Source organism: Amyelois transitella, chromosome 27 (assembly GCF_032362555.1).
Source record: "Amyelois transitella isolate CPQ chromosome 27, ilAmyTran1.1, whole genome shotgun sequence".
NCBI lineage: Eukaryota > Metazoa > Arthropoda > Insecta > Lepidoptera > Pyralidae > Amyelois > Amyelois transitella.
Window position 1 is genome coordinate 1,449,914 of NC_083530.1, and position 17,253 is coordinate 1,467,166.

General features: G+C 37.9%; 1 protein-coding gene and 1 pseudogene across 7 annotated transcripts in view; one reads left to right on the forward strand and one right to left on the reverse strand.

Moving 5' to 3' along the window:
- LOC106142152 (protein enabled) overlaps window positions 1-17,253 on the forward strand; it is a 64,356-nt gene that overhangs the window by 6,371 nt on the left and 40,732 nt on the right. For 6 of the 7 annotated variants that reach the window (XR_009657434.1, XM_060952020.1, XM_060952019.1 and 3 more), the window contains exon 1: window positions 8,604-8,766. The exons of the other annotated variant lie outside the window; for it this stretch is intronic. The gene's annotated coding sequence lies outside the window, so the exon portion shown is untranslated. Of the gene's footprint in view, window positions 1-8,603; window positions 8,767-17,253 lie in introns of those variants that run through there. 7 annotated transcript variants of the gene reach the window in all.
- LOC132903520 (uncharacterized) lies at window positions 16,047-16,786 on the reverse strand (annotated as a pseudogene).

The following is a 17,253-nucleotide window of genomic DNA, read 5'->3' on the forward strand; positions in this document are numbered from 1 at the left end:
TTGTGTTGAATAGACTATTTATCGAGGAAGGCTTTAGGCTATATATAACATTACGCTGCAACTATAAGGAGCGAAGAAATAATGGAGAATGTGAAAAAAATCGGCGAAAATGATTCATCTTTGAGGGCTTCAGTGATGCCCAAAATAACTATTCCACGCGGACGAAAGTAAAGATTATTCTTAACTATTAAATGACCAATATTTGCATAAATATGGTCACCCAGGTTATTATGTGATAGGAAAATTCTCATATTTTTTCACGGTAATCCATTAAATATTTCCAAATAAAAAAAAAAATCCGGATGGCGTAAATGTTACTAAGGGATAGGCTTATAAACTTCGGATCCTTTTAGGCGATGGGCTAGCAGCCTGTCACTATTTTAATCTCAATTTTCCATTATGATTCCGACGTGGTCATAACGCCCTTTCAAAAGACTGTTGGCTCTGTCATCTCCGTAAGGAATAAAAAACGGTATTATGTGTAGTACGCGGGTATATTTTCAAAAAAGATCTAGTGTTTCAGATAAAATAAATAAAAAGATACAGAGAAATAGTTAACATATACATACATATATGTATTTGGTCTCACATGGTCCGTATATACCGTTAGCTATACTATATGCATGAACGGATGTTCTATACATCCTGTAGTTAATCTATGTGTATAAACTTAGAAGCAAGGCCTTAAATTTTATTATTATACATATAGTCACGTCTTAATCCCTTGCGGGGGAAACAGAGTCGTGAAAATACTGATAGGCCGCGTTCAGGCGTTTTGGCTTAATGATAGAATTGAGATTCAATTAGAGACAGGTTGCTAGCCCATCGCCCAAAAAAAGAATCGCAAGTTTGTAAGCCTATCCCGTAGTGTCCTTTTACGACATCCATAGGAAAGAGATGGGGTGGTCCTATTCTTTTTTTTTACTGGTGCCGGGAACCACACGGCACTCCAATCCTGGATCATGCTCAAAAAGCCCCAGAGAGGGGAGGATGTAACCGGGACTTACGCCAGGTGGAAGTAGAAGATTCTTCATGAAATCTGAGGGTTCTACAAACTGTAAATAGGTCACAGACACTCTACCAACTCAGCTAAGACGGATAACGAGATGTAATGGCGCATCCGCGTGGCGTTCGATTTACCTAGACCCACATGTTTCTTGTACAGGCGCGTCGTAATGTTGTTCGGTATAAATGCTCCCAAGATTAAGTAGTGAAGTATGTTAATAAGAGCAGAGTGAGAATAAATACCTCTGCATATATATATATACTAATGTTATAAAGCTGAAGAGTTTGTTTGAACGCGCTAATCTCAGGAACTACTGGTTCGAATTGAAAAATTATTTTTGTATTGTTCTTATCTCTAAAACAATATGAATTTGATAACCAACCCGCCCTTAACTGTTGCTAAAGCCAGGTCCTTTGCAAACACCAATTAACTTGAGTTTGTGACAATGGTGAGGTAATTGTTTGCTTAACCCGACTAGATTTTACTTGCCCCTTTTGGGAGGTTTTTGACCGCCTTAAAAAAGGTGGTTCTCAGTTTGAAATTTATGTATGTGTTTTTATGTTTGTATGTATGTTTGCCTGTGATTATAGCGCGTTTCGCTGAATTCTAATTTTGATGCGGTTTTTAGGAAAGTGTTTGTTACACTCTGGAGTAGGTTTTAGAAATTTAACCGACTTCAAAAAAAGGTGGATATCGATTGTAGGCGGTTCTCTTATCAATTGTAATGATGATGAAAATCAGATTTTGTATTATGCTAATATTTTGTGATATGTACATATCACAAAATATTGGCATTATCAACTTGGGATTCTTCTTAAAGGCGATGGGCCAGCCAGCTGCAACTATTTGAATATCAATTCCATTGTAAACCCTTACAACTAAACGTAGACTTCGGTCTTTTCAAGACTATTAGCTCTGTCTACACCACAAGGGATATAGACGTAATAATGTTTGTATGTACACACTTTATGTAAACCCTTACAACTAAACGTAGACTTCGGTCTTTTCAAGACTGTTGGCTCTGTCTACACCACAAGGGATAAAGATGTGATAATGTTAGTTCGCGACTGTACATACCTACATAATGCAATGTAATCGACCACTGTTGTCGGTCTTGTTGTGCAATCTACAGCTGTGCCTGTTGTAATACCCCATCGTTACGGCGGGGTGTTCCAAGTGGCTTTAGAATTATTATAATTGGTATAGATCAATGTTGTTTCTTTAAAAAATGATAAAATGTAATAGAACAACACAAGGCCTATTACAGATACAAAATCAGACGTTTTGGAAACATTAGGGTGGTAATTTTATCTTTCTAGCTAGGATGACATAAAATTATGATAAATTTATTAATTTAAATATTCAAATATTTTGCTGACGTTACTTTAAGCAACCTGTCACTATTTAAATCTCAATTCTATCATTAAGCCAAACAGCTGAAAGGGGCCGTTCAGTTTTTCAAGACTGTTGGCCCTGTCTACCCCGCAAGGGATATAGACGTGATTATATGTATGTATGTATGTTACACATCTACTTGCCTGAATGACTGAATCTGAATCCGTTAAAAGTCACAAGAAAGAAAATGGCGTAACGCTATTGATGGATGCATAATAAAATGCAAGTCAATGAATTCGATGAAAACAATACATAGTTCTGATGAATATTAAGATGCGCATGTTGATCGATTATACTGAACTAATCGATTTCATTCAATCGATCGTTTGTGGCATCGGACCGTTTCATGTAGTATTTGTTTATAAGCTTGTTTGTCAATAGTACGAAATCTTCGATAATGAATGGACTCTGTCTATTTCGTAAGGGATATAGACGTGTTTATATGTATGTTATCTTAGACGAATAAGAAAAAATTCCCACGTGTGATGTGAATCAACTTAAAAAAAACAGCCAACAAAACAAACAACACACGACAATATGTGACGAGTACATATGTTCGTGTAACATAACACTGACCCAGATGACGTCATCTGGGTAATGACGATACCGCTGAAGTGGAAAATGGTGAAACCCCACCAATTCGCGAAGGCAACACGAGCTATTGGACTTTTTCTGGCAAATGAGCGTATTTAATTTGGCCGCGTAGGTGTAGATTTAGGGTAGGCTTCTGTGAATAGGCATTAGGTTATAGTTTCAGCCTCCCTGACACCTGAAATTCGGAATGTAAGGATGCGCTTTTGGTAGAGTTTTAATTTCCATTTAATCGCTTCCTAAGAAATGAACAGGAAGCGATGGAGACTTGTTACGTACATTTAATCACGTCTTTATCCCGTACTGAGTAGACAGAGAAAAGAATCACGAAAAGACTAAAAAGCCACGATCAGCCGTGTGACATAATGATGGAATTGAGATTGAAATAGCTAGACAATCTCCTAAAAGAAGAATCCCAAATTTATAAGCCTATCCCTTAGTCGCCTTTTACGACATCCATGGGAACGAGATGGTGTGGTCCTATTCTTTTTTCTATTGGTGCCGGGAACCACACGGCCACAAACCACTGTATTAAATACTCCGTGTATAATTTTCTGTAAAGTATAGAATAGATTTATTTTCAAAATTGGACACAAGGTATCACTTATTGACGTCACATCACTTAAATCTAATTATAACTACTACCGCTTCCGAAGCGCGTGTGTAGAAGAAGCGGCGGAACAAACTACAATGCAGCATTTTCGTCGGACGTCAATATACAAATATAGATCTCTCAAATCTAAATCATGAACGAATGCACTTTGTCTACATTAAAAAAACACTGTACATACATACATACATAACATCACGCCTCTTTCCCGGAGCGGTAGGCAAAACTACCTCTTTCCACTTGCCACGATCTCTGCATATTTCCTTCGCTTCATCCACATTCATAACTCTCTTCATGCAAGCTCGGCGGTTTCGGGTACTTTTGACCCGACCCTTTACCAGGACGTCCTTAATTTGATCAAGATACGTTCGTCTAGGTCTTCCCACTCCGACCTTTCCCTCCACATTCTCCTTGTATATCTGCTTAGTCAACACTGTACATAAATAAGTTAATACGGAAGAATGAACGGATATATATATACCTGGGTGATGCTATCAATAACCATTTTAATGGTGCACCAACTCCGAGCAGGAAATTAAGCAGTGCAGCGCAGAAATGGGCCGTTGCTTGGGACGATGACCTAGATACGAGTCATAATGGTACACTAAGTTATGAAAGATTGAGTTGAAATTATAAGCTTCTTGGGTCTGAAGGCATTTTTTTTTTAATTTTGTTCAGTCTCGCATTGAAATTTATTGAATTTCTTCAGGTACATACATATTTTCATGTCTACATCCCTTGCGGCGTAGACAGAGCCAACAGTCGCGAAAAGACTGAAAGGCCACGTTCAGCTGTTTGACTTTATGATAGAAATGAGATTCAAATAGTGACAGGTTTCTAGCCCATCGCCTAAAAGAAGAATCCCAAGTTTATAAGCCTTTCCCTTAGTCGCCTTTAACGACATCAATGGGAAAGTTATGGAGTGGTCGTATAGTTAAGTTCCGGGAACCACACGGTACTTAATACACGTCCTTAATAATGTTGGTAAAAAAATGTGCAAAATAGCTAAACGTGGCCTATCAATGTTTTCGAGACTGTTGGCTCTGTCTGCCCCACAACGGATATAGACGTGACCATATGTATGTATGTAAAATGGCATAAAGCATTAAACATTGCGCTTCAGGAACTGGAGCGTGGGGACTTCAGAACGTTGTCCCAGTTGTGAACTACGTTTAGTTACGCGAAGGGTTAACGTTGAGCTAGCGAAAGAGGACAAATAAATAAATAAATATAAATATATATGGGACAAATTACACTGACTGAGTTACCCTCGAAGTAAGTTCGAGACTTGTGTTACGAGATACTAACTCAACGATACTGTATTTTATAATAAATACTTATATAGATAAACATCCAAGACTTATTGTCTCCTCATGGCCGGGATTCGAACCCGGGACCTTCGATGTCACAGACAAGCGTTCTACCGCAGCGCCACAGAGGCCGTCAAAGGACAAGTGTATAACATTTTTTTTTTTATTGATCCATCCTTTTGGCGCGTATAATAGTGACTTATTTTGATTATCCACACAAGTGTGATTAATATGAAGGTGTCTATGTGCGTTTGTTTGTTCGTATTTCACGTCAAAAGCTATTGTAACCATATTCAAGGAATAAATTATTATGATTATTTATAAATACAGAACTCCGTGTAATTTTCATAGGAACTGTAAAGTGTAGGGTAAAGTGGACTTCTCACGCGGGCGAGGCAGCGGGCAATAGGGAATAAATAGTAATTAAAGATGTAATAACCATAACAATAATAGTCAAAAGTATCCGAAACCGCCGAGCTTGCATGAAGAGACGTGATTTTATGAATGTATATATATGTATAATAGTGATCTCTTATCATCGACGCCTGCTATCTTTACACAGCAAAGTTTCATGAGCGTGTGTATTTTATTGCTAACTTTATTCCGTCAGGCGTGGAAAACGATACCGAAGTACATATGTACCTCCACACATACATATGATCACGTCTAAATCCCTTGCGAGGTAGACAGAGCCAACAGTCTTGAAATGACAAAGGCCACGTTGAGCTGTCTTGGTCAATAATAGAATTGAGATTCAAAAAGTGACAGGTTGGTAGCCTACCGTCTAAAATAAGAATCTCAAGTATATAAGCTTATCCCTTAGTCGCCTTTTACGACATCCATGGGGAAAGAAATGGAGTAGTCCAATTATTTTTCTATTGGTGCCGGGAACCACACAAAGATCGAAATATCTTTTTATTTGAACAATGTGTAATTTATATAATGTAGGTATGTGTGTGGTAGTTTTAAGTCCATTAGCTGGAGTATTAATTAATGTTTTATTTCTTCTGTCACAGGTAATAATTCAGATTTTCATTTGACCAAAAAAGCTACATGCATATCTGGTATGTTGAAAAAATTATGGTAAGTACTATTATTTTGGTTATTTTTAGGGGGGGGGGGGGGGGGGGGGACTGGACTATACTGGAATTCTGTGAGAGTTGGAAACCCTCTTATGTACTATAAAACAAAATAGTAAACATCTTGACAATAAAAAATATTTTTAACATTTTTCTAACAAACAAAACCATGGCAACCGTTGCTATGGCGTAAATAAATAGACCCTTATTATACCCTTCCTTTTCAACGCGGGTTAGAAAAGTTTATTATCTACTACCGTATGACATAATTGAATAAGTCTGTCGCCCTTATCAGCTTGACCTAAATACGTCGAGACAATAGTCATTTTGAACCCTATTACGAAAACAATAAGGTTGATGATAACACGATGATATCATGATAAGATAATACTAATCAGTCAAACAATAACATTGTTTGTAGGAAGTTATTGTACCATAAGGGGAATAACTATAAAAAATGGCTCCTTTAATTTAGTGTAGTTTTATTTGTTTGTTTGTAATACCTTTATTGCACAGAAATTTACACGGTAACAAGAAATAATATATCCTATTAATATTATAAATGCGAAAGTTTGTGAGTATGTCGGTATAGATGTTTGTTACTCTTTCACGCAAAAACTACTGAACCGATTACGATGAAATTTGGTATGTAGGTAGCTGAAGACCCAGAATAACATATAGGCATTTTTATCCCGGAGTTCCCGCGGGATTGATTCCACGCGGACGAAGTCGCGGGCGGCCTCTAGTATAGTTATATAGATCTCTTCCGGTCAACCGGCAAACAATAAAGGAACTGGAAAATTAAGTAAAAAATAAAATGGCGTTGTATTTCCATCCTGAGAAAGAAAATGTAGTTACAAGAATAGAAAATGGATGTTAAGATGGTTTGGTCATGTGAAGAGGAGGAATGAAAGCAGGTTGACTAAGCAGGCATACAAGGAGAGTGTGGAGGGAAAGGTCGGAGTGGGAAGACCTAGACGAACGTATCTTGATCATATTTAAGGCAAAGGGTCAAGAGTAACCGAAACCGCCGAGCTTGCATGAGGAGAGTTATGAATGTGAATGAAGCGAAAGAATTATGCAGAGATCGTGGCAAAGGGACAGATGTAGTCTCTGCCTACCCCTCCGGGAAAAAGGCGTGGCTTGTATGTATGTATATTTCTCTGCCTACCCCTTCGGGAAAAATGCGTGACTTGTATGTATGTATGTTTCTCTGCCTACCCCTCCGGGAAAAAGGTGTGACTATATGTATGTAAGTTTATTTGTATACCAGCTGTTGCCCGCGGTTTAGTTTACGGACATTGTTGTTAAACGTGCATCCTACCGTCTTTTTCCTGGAAGACAGGTATAAGGTACTCTTACGTTCTTCTCAATACTCCGCAAGTCTTTAGGCGTGCTTTGGTTATTTTTTGTCCGTGATTTTTTCCGCAACATACATACCATACCATAAAATCACGTCTATATCCCTTGCGGGATAGACAGAGCCAGTATTTTCGAAAGACTGACTGGCCACGTTCAGCTATTCGGCTTAATGGTAGAATTCAAATAGTGACAGGTTGCTAGCCCATCTTCTTAAAGAAGAATCCCAAGTTTATAAGCCCTTCCCTTAGTCGCCTTTTACTCCATCCATGGGAAAGAGATAGAGTGATCCTATTCTTTTTTCTATTGGTGTAAGGAAACACACGGCAAACGGCTGGGCCACCTTATACCTACATACATATGGTCACGTCTATGTCCCTTGTGGGGTAGACAGAGCCAAATCATCCCATAGAAAAATCAAGGCGAGGTGGCACATCCATCTCTTGAGCCCACTGTACTTACATGACATTCTCACTACCGCAGATTTGTCTCAATAATAACGCAAACAATTCAGTGTCAATTACTATCAAGAAGATTAGCTCGCGTACAGATGTGACAAAGATATTGTACAGATCATTGCGATACCTAACATATATCTATACTAATATTATAAAGCTGAAGAGTTTGTTTGTTTGAACGCGCTAATATCAGGAACTACTAGTTCGAATTGAAAAATTCGAAAAAAAAATTGGATAGACCATTTATCGAGGAAGGCTTTAGGCTATATAACATCACGCTGCAGCTATAAGCAGCAAGAAATAATGGAATATGTGAAAAAAAATGGAGAAAATTATTCATCCTTGAGGGCTTCAATGATGCCCAAAATAATTATTCCACGCGGATGAAGTCGCGGGCACAGCTAGTATCTTATAAAGTTTCAAAACAGCCCCAGGTTCAGCTACCGTAGCATGGCACGCGCGAAGCCGTGTTTATCGTTTTATTTTATTTATTCTTTTTTCTATTGGTGCCGGGCAATAGATAAATGAATAGGACCCCTAAAAAAAGGTCGTAAAAGGCGACTAAGGGTTAGGCTTATAAACTTGGGATTCTTCTTTTAGGTGACGGTGAAAGACATCAGTTATCCTCACAGAGACACGAAACTTTAGGTTTTAAACAAACCTCTTCTTCATTCGTTTAATTCAAACATCAGCAGCAAAACAGACGACATCATAACTATCTCTCTCACCGCAATACACGCATCTCTTTCCCTCTCAGTGTTTACAATTTCCGAGGGCTCTAGTTGCAATGTCGATGCCGCGGCGTGCGCTCGCGCATGCATCACGGATAAATGATCTATAGATCGTCATATAGTTATAGTTTTTGTGTCGTGATTAGCTGACAAAGGGCTATTGTTGTTGCATTCTAAGTGTCAATTACATTCCGTTTGGTGACGCGTGATTTGAGTTATCTTTTATGGTGTGTTTCAAATGAGTTTTGATGTGATGACGGTGGCGAATTATTGCGGTTTTTTTTTAATATTTATCCAAATGATATTTAATTTACTGATGCTGTTATTGTTGCCACGCAGTTGTACCTTAAACTAAGGTACGCTAACGCCTCCGCCCGTGAAAATGTCCCGATAATTTTTGGCTTTTTTTCCCAATTGGTAATTTCAGGAAATTATCACTTAGTGCAATTGTTCGAATCCCGGCCAGGGCATGCTGAGAAAAGAACTTTTTGTGATTGGCCTGGGTCTTGTATGTTTATCTATATAAGTATTTATTATAAAATATAGTATTGTTGAGTTAGTATCTCGTAACAAAAGTCTCGAACTTACGGCGAGGCTAACTCAATATGTGTACGAGTAATTTATTATAAATATGTGACATAAATAAGTGATACCTTGTATGTGTATAGACGTGTAGGTATATTGATTGATATTTTAGTTTTATTTTACCTTCGATAATATGAGGTAAAATGTATTTTGTTCAAATTCCTCTTAAAATACCTACATGACAAAATAATAAACGTTTTATAAATAATAAACATTGTAATATCAGCATGACCTCATTACAAGGCACAAGTTGACTCCCTTATCAATTACCATATTGAAATAACCTCTAATTAAATTAATTACACTGGAAATATTTGGTAAACATGTAACAATCATTATATTTTATGCATCATTTTCAGTACAGTGTGGTTCCCGGCATCAATAAAAAAAGAGTAGGACCACTCCATCTCTTTGTCATGGATGTCATTAAAGGCGACTAAGGGTTAGGCTTATAAACTTGGGATTCTTTATTTAGGCGATGGGCTAGCAATCTGTCACTATTTGAATCCCAATTCCATCATAAAGCCAAACAGCTGAACGTGGCCTATCAGTCATTTCAAGCTCTGTCTACCCCGCAAGGGATATAGACGTGATTATATGTATAAAAAACATAACATATATACAAACATAGTTAATGTCAGACCTATGGTTGACTGGTAGATAATGCTTCTAGCATTAAGTCCGCCAATTGTGAAATATATATATATATTTACTTAATAATATATATATAAACTTAATATTATTTAAAAATGTATAATAGCATAATAAATGATTATGATTACGTTTAGTTTCAATCCCGTTTCCACCTCGGGATTCACCTACGTTTTGTGAAGTGGGTTAAAATACTATGTAGGTAATTTAACACGGCGGCGGTAACACTTGAATGTTAATACGATCTAATATGCGTGGGTAACAGACAAACATACATACATACAATGGCAATTTGTATTTCCCACGAAATGGAATTTGTGATGCATCTAAAAGCTGTTAAAGTATGTTAGGTCGTTCGCGGATGTCAGTTTGTTTGGGCGTTTCTTTGCATAAACGATGAAATTCGGTATGTAGGTAGCTGAAGACCCAGAATAACATATAGGTTACTTTTTATCCCGGAGTTCCCGCAGGGTTGATAGGGTTTCCATGCGGACGAAGTCGCGGACAGCCTCTGGTATCACATACATATATGACCTATTTCAATCAGAATCAAGAGTAGGGTCATTCTAACGGCGAGTCAACCACACAAAACATTGTACGCCATCCCCACACACTACTACCTACTATGTTTTCAACCACAAGAATTTGATATCTATACTATTATTATAAAGCTGAAGAGTTTGTTTGTTTGTTGGTTTGAACGCGCTAATCTCAGGAACTATTTGTTCGAATTTAAAATAAATAAATAGTCCGTAAATAGGATTTCCCCTTCGATAGCAAAAAATAATAAACTGTACCTACTAGATATATACATACATATAATCACGTCCATATCCCTTGCGGGGTAGACAGAGCCAACAGTCTTAAAAAGACCAATAGGCCACGTTTAGCTCTTTGGTTTAATGATAGAATTGAGATTCAAATAGTGACAGGTTGCTAACCCATCGCCTAAAAAAGAATCTCAGGTTTGTATGCCTATCCCTTAGTCGCCTTTTACAACATCCATGAGAAAGAGATAGACTGGTCCTATTCTTTCTTTTCTAATGGTGTCGGAAACCACACGGCACACCTACTAGATTCTTGTGCCTATTCCCCTAATCGCCTTTTATGACATCCGTGGGGAAGAGATGAAGTGTTACTATTCTCAAATACCTACCTGGAACCACGCGAAACGTTAAACGCTACACATAGAAGGCATTTCATAATGACTGACTTGATGACTGACTTGATGACTTCCCACCACTGAACAAAACCGCGATTCTCCACAGATGACGATGCCGTCCTCCGAGTAACTGTATCATTGTTTTGCTGAATGATTATGGTTCTTATCACAGTGGTTTACGGTCGGGTAATGAGTTATGACGTTTTAAATGTAACCGAAGAAGGGATGCGGCCGGCCGGAACAAGTGGTCGGCACAAGGGTGTGGTACAAGTGGTAAGAAATAAGCGATACACATACATGTCCTGTGTCAAAGTATGCAGAGATCGTGGCAAGTGAAAAGAGGTAGTCTCTGCCTACCCCTCCGGGAAAGAGGCGTGATTTTATGTATGTATGTACATATGTATGTCCTGCGTCATGCATACCTACATATAATTACGTCTATACCCCTTGCGGAGTAGACAGAATTCTATCAATTGAGCCAGACAGCTGATCGTGGCCTATCAGTCTTTTCAAGACTGTTGGCTATGTCTACCCCGCAAGACATATAAACGTGATGTGTGAACAGATTTATTTTCAAAATTGGATTTATGGTATCACTTATTGCCGTCAAATCACTTCAATCTAATTATAACTACTACCGCTTCCAAAGCGCACGTGCAGAAGAAGCGGCGGAACAAACTACACTGCAGCATTTTCACCGGACGTCAATTTACATAAATATATATCTCTTAAACTTAAATCGTGGACCCTGACTCTTTCATAACACAAACAAACAAATGTTGTGGTCACAGCTCACCACAGTAATGACTCTCTAATAACTTCCATACTTAGTGTCTATGTAATGATAAGCTGTAGTAATTAAAATAACTAACGCTCTACATAATTGCTTTGACGTATGTATGACTGACCCGGATAACTTCACAGATATGAAATTATGCAACTTGTGGGTCTGACATTTTGTCTATGAACATACATACATATTATCACGTCTATATCCCTTGCGGGGTAGACAGAGCCTTGAAAAGACTGATAGACCACGTTCAGCTATTTGGATGAATGATAGAATTGAGATTCAAATAGTGACAGGTTGCTAGACCATCGCCCAAAATAGCTTTTTAGCCTATTCTTTAGTCGCTTTTTACGACAGTACTGTCGTAAGTCTTAATTTCAAAATTTTCTTTTATTCGGACTTATTACCCATTAAACCGACTCTTAAACAGCCACTTTTTATACTTGTAGTAAATTAATAAAACAGTGAAGATTATAATGAATTAAATAGAATAGATTTATTTACAAAATTGGATACAAGGTATCACTTATTGAAGTCACATCACTTATATCTAATTATAACTACTGCCGCTTCCAAATGCGCTTTGGATTTGTAATGGTATCACCATTAAGCTTACAACTTTGACCACACCTTTTTTTCTCTATGACAACGCCATAGCAGATTCGCCACACTCCCGGCCTGTCTCGACCGAGCTCGTCACGTTCGCATCAATGTCTCACATTTATGTTTTTATTTCAATGCTCTATGACTAGATTATTTCGTGTTTGTAATACTTTAAGCAGGCCATTGACTTATGTTCAGTGTGATAGTGGCTTTATTCTTTCCGCGCGCGAAGGACCAATTTTTCCGTGAGGAGGCAATTTCAAGGGTTATATTCATAGATCACCTTAAGAGTATCGGTTAGTATTAAATACAAACTAATGTACATAATACATTGGTACATGATCGAGGTGGGATTCGAACCTGTGCCTTTCTGCGCATCACGCTCTTGTATACTACAACGATGAAAATGCTGCAGTGTAGTTTGTTCCGCCGCTTCTTCTACACATGCGCTTTGGAAGCGGTAGTAGTTATAATTAGATTTAAGTTATGTGACGTCAATAAGTGATACTTGTATCCAATTTTGAAAATAAATCTATTCTTCTATTCTATTCTATTCTACAAACTATTATGGTAGCAATGACAATAAACATACGAAAATCCAATAAAACGTCCCGAGACAATAGTAAAAATGTCAACAATTCGAACGAATATTAAAAGTATCATATAATTTATTGCCTCAATAAATATATCCGAAAGAATATTTCTTAATCAATATCCTACTAATATTATAAATGCGAAAGTTTATGTCAGTATGGATGTTTGTTACTCTTTCACGCAAAAACTACTGAACCGATTGCGATGAAATTTTGTAATGTAGGTTGCTGAAGACCCAGAGAAACATATAGGCTACTTTTTATCCCGGAGTTCCCGCGGGATTGATAGGGTTTCCATGCGGACGAAGTCGCGGGCGGCCTCTAGTATTCATCATAAACACAGAATTTGGACTTCCGGTATCCGATTTGGTCACGTCGTACGCCAACGTGCAAATCACGGTGACCGCTTTCTATATTCAAAATGCGTTTGGCAAATATAATCAACTACCCACATCTATACTAATATTATAAAGCGGAATAGTTTATTTGTTTTGCGCTAATCTCAGGAACTACTCTGGTTCGAATTGAAAAATTATTTTTGCGTTGAATATACCATTTATCGAGGAAGGCTTTAGGCTATATAACATCACGCTGCAACTATAAGGGGTGAAGATATAATGGAAAATGTGAAAAAAAAAACGGGGTAAATTATTCACCCTTGAGGTCTTCAATGATGCCCAAAATAACTATTCCACGCGGACGAAGTCGCGGGCACAGCTAGTAAATAATAAGTTCTCTTTGCGTACACTCTTTGTAGAAAGTTGAAATTTACCTTTAAGGGGAGCTTTAAGAAGGATTTCTGGAAATTGTCATGAAAATGTGTGAAATAAATTATATTAGACACATTTCCTAGGAAATCTATACATTTCCTAAATAGCAATCGGAAATGCTAAAACCCGTGGTGGTACGCGGAGATAGCGGGGCGAGGGGCATCATTTAGAATGTTAACAAACGCTAAGAATACCGCTTACCGAAGATGAACGTTACAAAGAGTTAAAAGAAGTTTCCACGGCAAAAACAACAGCTAGAAATAGGGCAGCATAAAAAAGGACATCGTTTAACTCTAAGCAATTATTATTTCTTTAAAAAAAGAAACTAACCTAACATAACCTAACCTAAAAATATTATTCTAATTTTAACAAGGTGTTTTATTACAGAAAGCCTTCTTTTTATACATTTCCTAATACGATATAGGAATTATATACGATTCCTAGGAAATGTATACATCTCCCAGGATATGTATGTATTAAATAATTTTTAAAACAATATTTTATACATTTCCTAAATAGCTTCGGAATTGTATACATTTCCCAGGAGTTGTATTCAATTCCTAGATTTTATACATTTCCGTTAACATATACATACATAAAATCACGCCTCTTTTCCGGAAGGGGTAGACATAGACTTCATCTTTCCACTTGCCACGATCTCTGCATACTTCCTTCGCTTCATCCACATTCATAACTCTTCATGCCAGCTCGGCGGTTTCGGATACTCTTGACCCGAAACTATTATATCCCTTGCTACTAACTAACTATTATATACTTTACTATTTATGCCGTGTGATTCCCGGCACCAATACAAAAAAGAATAGGACCACTCCATTTCTTTCCCATGGATGTCGTAAAAGACGACTAAGGGATAGGCTTACATACTTGTGATTCTTTTTTTAGGCTATGGGCTAGCAACCTGTCACTATTTGGATCTCAATTCCATCATTAAGCCGAGCAGCTGAACGTGGCCATTCAGTCTTTTCGGGACTATTGGCTCTGTCTACCCCGTAAGGGATATAGACGTGACTATATGTATGTATGTATGTACTATTTATCATATCCAGACGTAAGAACGTTACTGAACGACATTACCATTACGCACAAAGTAAGTACGTTAATTATGGACCAATGACATTCCTTGATTGGTCTCTTCCCGTCACCTCTGCATCCGGCGGGGTTGCTAGGCGACCGTGCGAGCGAGACAACTATATGTTTGTTTGTGTTATGTTTGTTTGTGCGAAAGGCTCGTGAGGAAATGTGCACATTTAGGCAACTGGATGTGTAACCAGGATCAATGAGTAAACATACATACATATATACATATGGTCATGTCTATATCCCTTGTGGGGTAGACAGAGCCAAGAGTCTTGAAAAGACTGATAGGCCACGCTCAGCTATTTGGCTTAATGATAAAACTGAAATTTAAATAGTGACAGGTTGCTAACCCATCGCCTAAAAAAGAATCCCAAGTTTGTAAGCCTATCCCTTAGTCGCCCTTTACGACATCCATGGGAAAGAGATGGAGTGGTCCTACTCTTTTTAGTATTGGTGCCGGGAACCACACGCGATTTTACACAAACAACATGTAGGTATAATAATAAAATTAAGCAAATATACTCGTAAATGCAGAAAAATCTTTAAAAAGTACATATATAACACACGCAGAGAAGAGAGAGAGTATAACACAATCACAAGGACTATGTCAAAGCTATTCTCGTACAGTTAACAGCATATCAACAACCTACTCGGATTCACTGCAAATTCGCCCCCTATCAACGCGTCGTAGAGTTCCGTAGAGGGGACTTGATATGCGGTTGACTGTACATTTGTACACATTATCTGTGGCACTGGTTTTATCGGAATTGCAGTGTGAACATACACGAGGAAGTTTACATGTCACAACCGCGATAAGTGTTGCGGAAATAGGAATCGCATGTCTTTGTTGTATGTATAGTATACATACATACTTCCATATGGTCACGTCTATATCCCTTGTGAAGGTAGACAGAGCCAACAGTCTTGAAAAGACTGATAGGCCACGTTCAGCTGTTTGGCTTATTGATTATGTATAGTATACATTAGGGTGTCCCAGGTTATAAGGGCGAATTTTTTTTTTGGGAATTTGGATACGCATACCCTCTATTTTTTTTCGATTTGACCCATAAGTCTTAAATATGAAGTATTATTGCAATCTGATAATAGTAACCCGTGCCGACTTAGCTTCAAAGTTGGAATCTGAAAGCTAGTATGGAGAAATAGGGAAGAATTAATAAATCTCCCTTAGATTTAAGAACTTAATTTCAATTCAATAAATAAAACATAGTAACATCAGTAAATAGTAATAAGGGCTTTATTTTTCATATTTTCTTTTTAGAGTTTGCTTTTTACAGTCTGGATATATCTGCCTGTGTTCTTGTACGCAACGTAATAAAAATTGTTTCTGTTCCTCTTCGACAGTGATCAAGCCATGAAAGTCGTGAATCAACTTGACTGCTCTTTCAGCGGTATCGTTTACTGCTCTTAAGTTCTGTACCTTCATTTTAGCTTGTTGAAATGAAGCATTATTTGACCACAAAGAAGGAGACTCGTTGAGAAAGCTGTCGTCAAGTTTCAGCCGAGTGAACAAAGATTTGCTTTTGGCGGAAACGAAGTCTTCGAGTTTTTTTTCATAGAGTGGGCCACAAAGTTCTTCTTTTGATGGCATGTACCGTTTCCCAAGAGCTGATGGAATCGTATTGGACAAGTTAGTAACCTAGATTAGTCTCTTGGTCTACACTATCATCAAAGAGAGACAAGATAGACACCTCGTCGGTCAAATACCACAAGTGCTGACAGAACTTCTGTAAAGCTGCCTTTGAGATACTTTTGTCAATTGCCTCGTAAGCCTTCATGGCTTTTAAAAAGCAGGTCCTGGTAAGGAGCATTCACTGCCAAAATATATTGCAGCCAGGGTTTGACGTAAGATGTGACGATGAATAGGCAGACGTCAAGGAGGGCTTCCTTTTCCTTTTTTGCGATTCTGAATTGCGTGCTTAGAAATGATATTTTTAGAGAGTAAATAGCTCTTGCTATCCACCTAGCTTGGTGCATGGCGCCTGGAGGCCGTATCTTAAATTTATTTTCTGTATCACCGCCAAGAAACTTTATTGAAAGCTCTATTAATTCGCGATAGTCGTCTCTAACAATATCTTTAGTTAACTCACTCCGGTAAAATTTGCATCACTCAGACAATGAAGCTTTTCTTTATGACTCTCTATTTTCTCAGAGTTTATGTTTTTCCAGTTTTCTTGGATTTAGTTGAACAATTGGATGTCAGGGCTCGTCGTAATTTGGTTGATTTTAGTTTCGAATGATGATGATGGCGACATGCAAATATAAGCATTTCCCTGTCTTATTTCTGTTCCAGGAGCATACAGGCGCCATTAATGCAACCTGTGTTATCACAGGTCGCATTAATGGCGCCTGTATGAAAGCAGTAGTATCACAGCACAGCATCTGCACTTTTGTCTTCAAGATTCCAGTCTAAAAGAGCATTCCAAACAGCTTCTGCCTGTTCA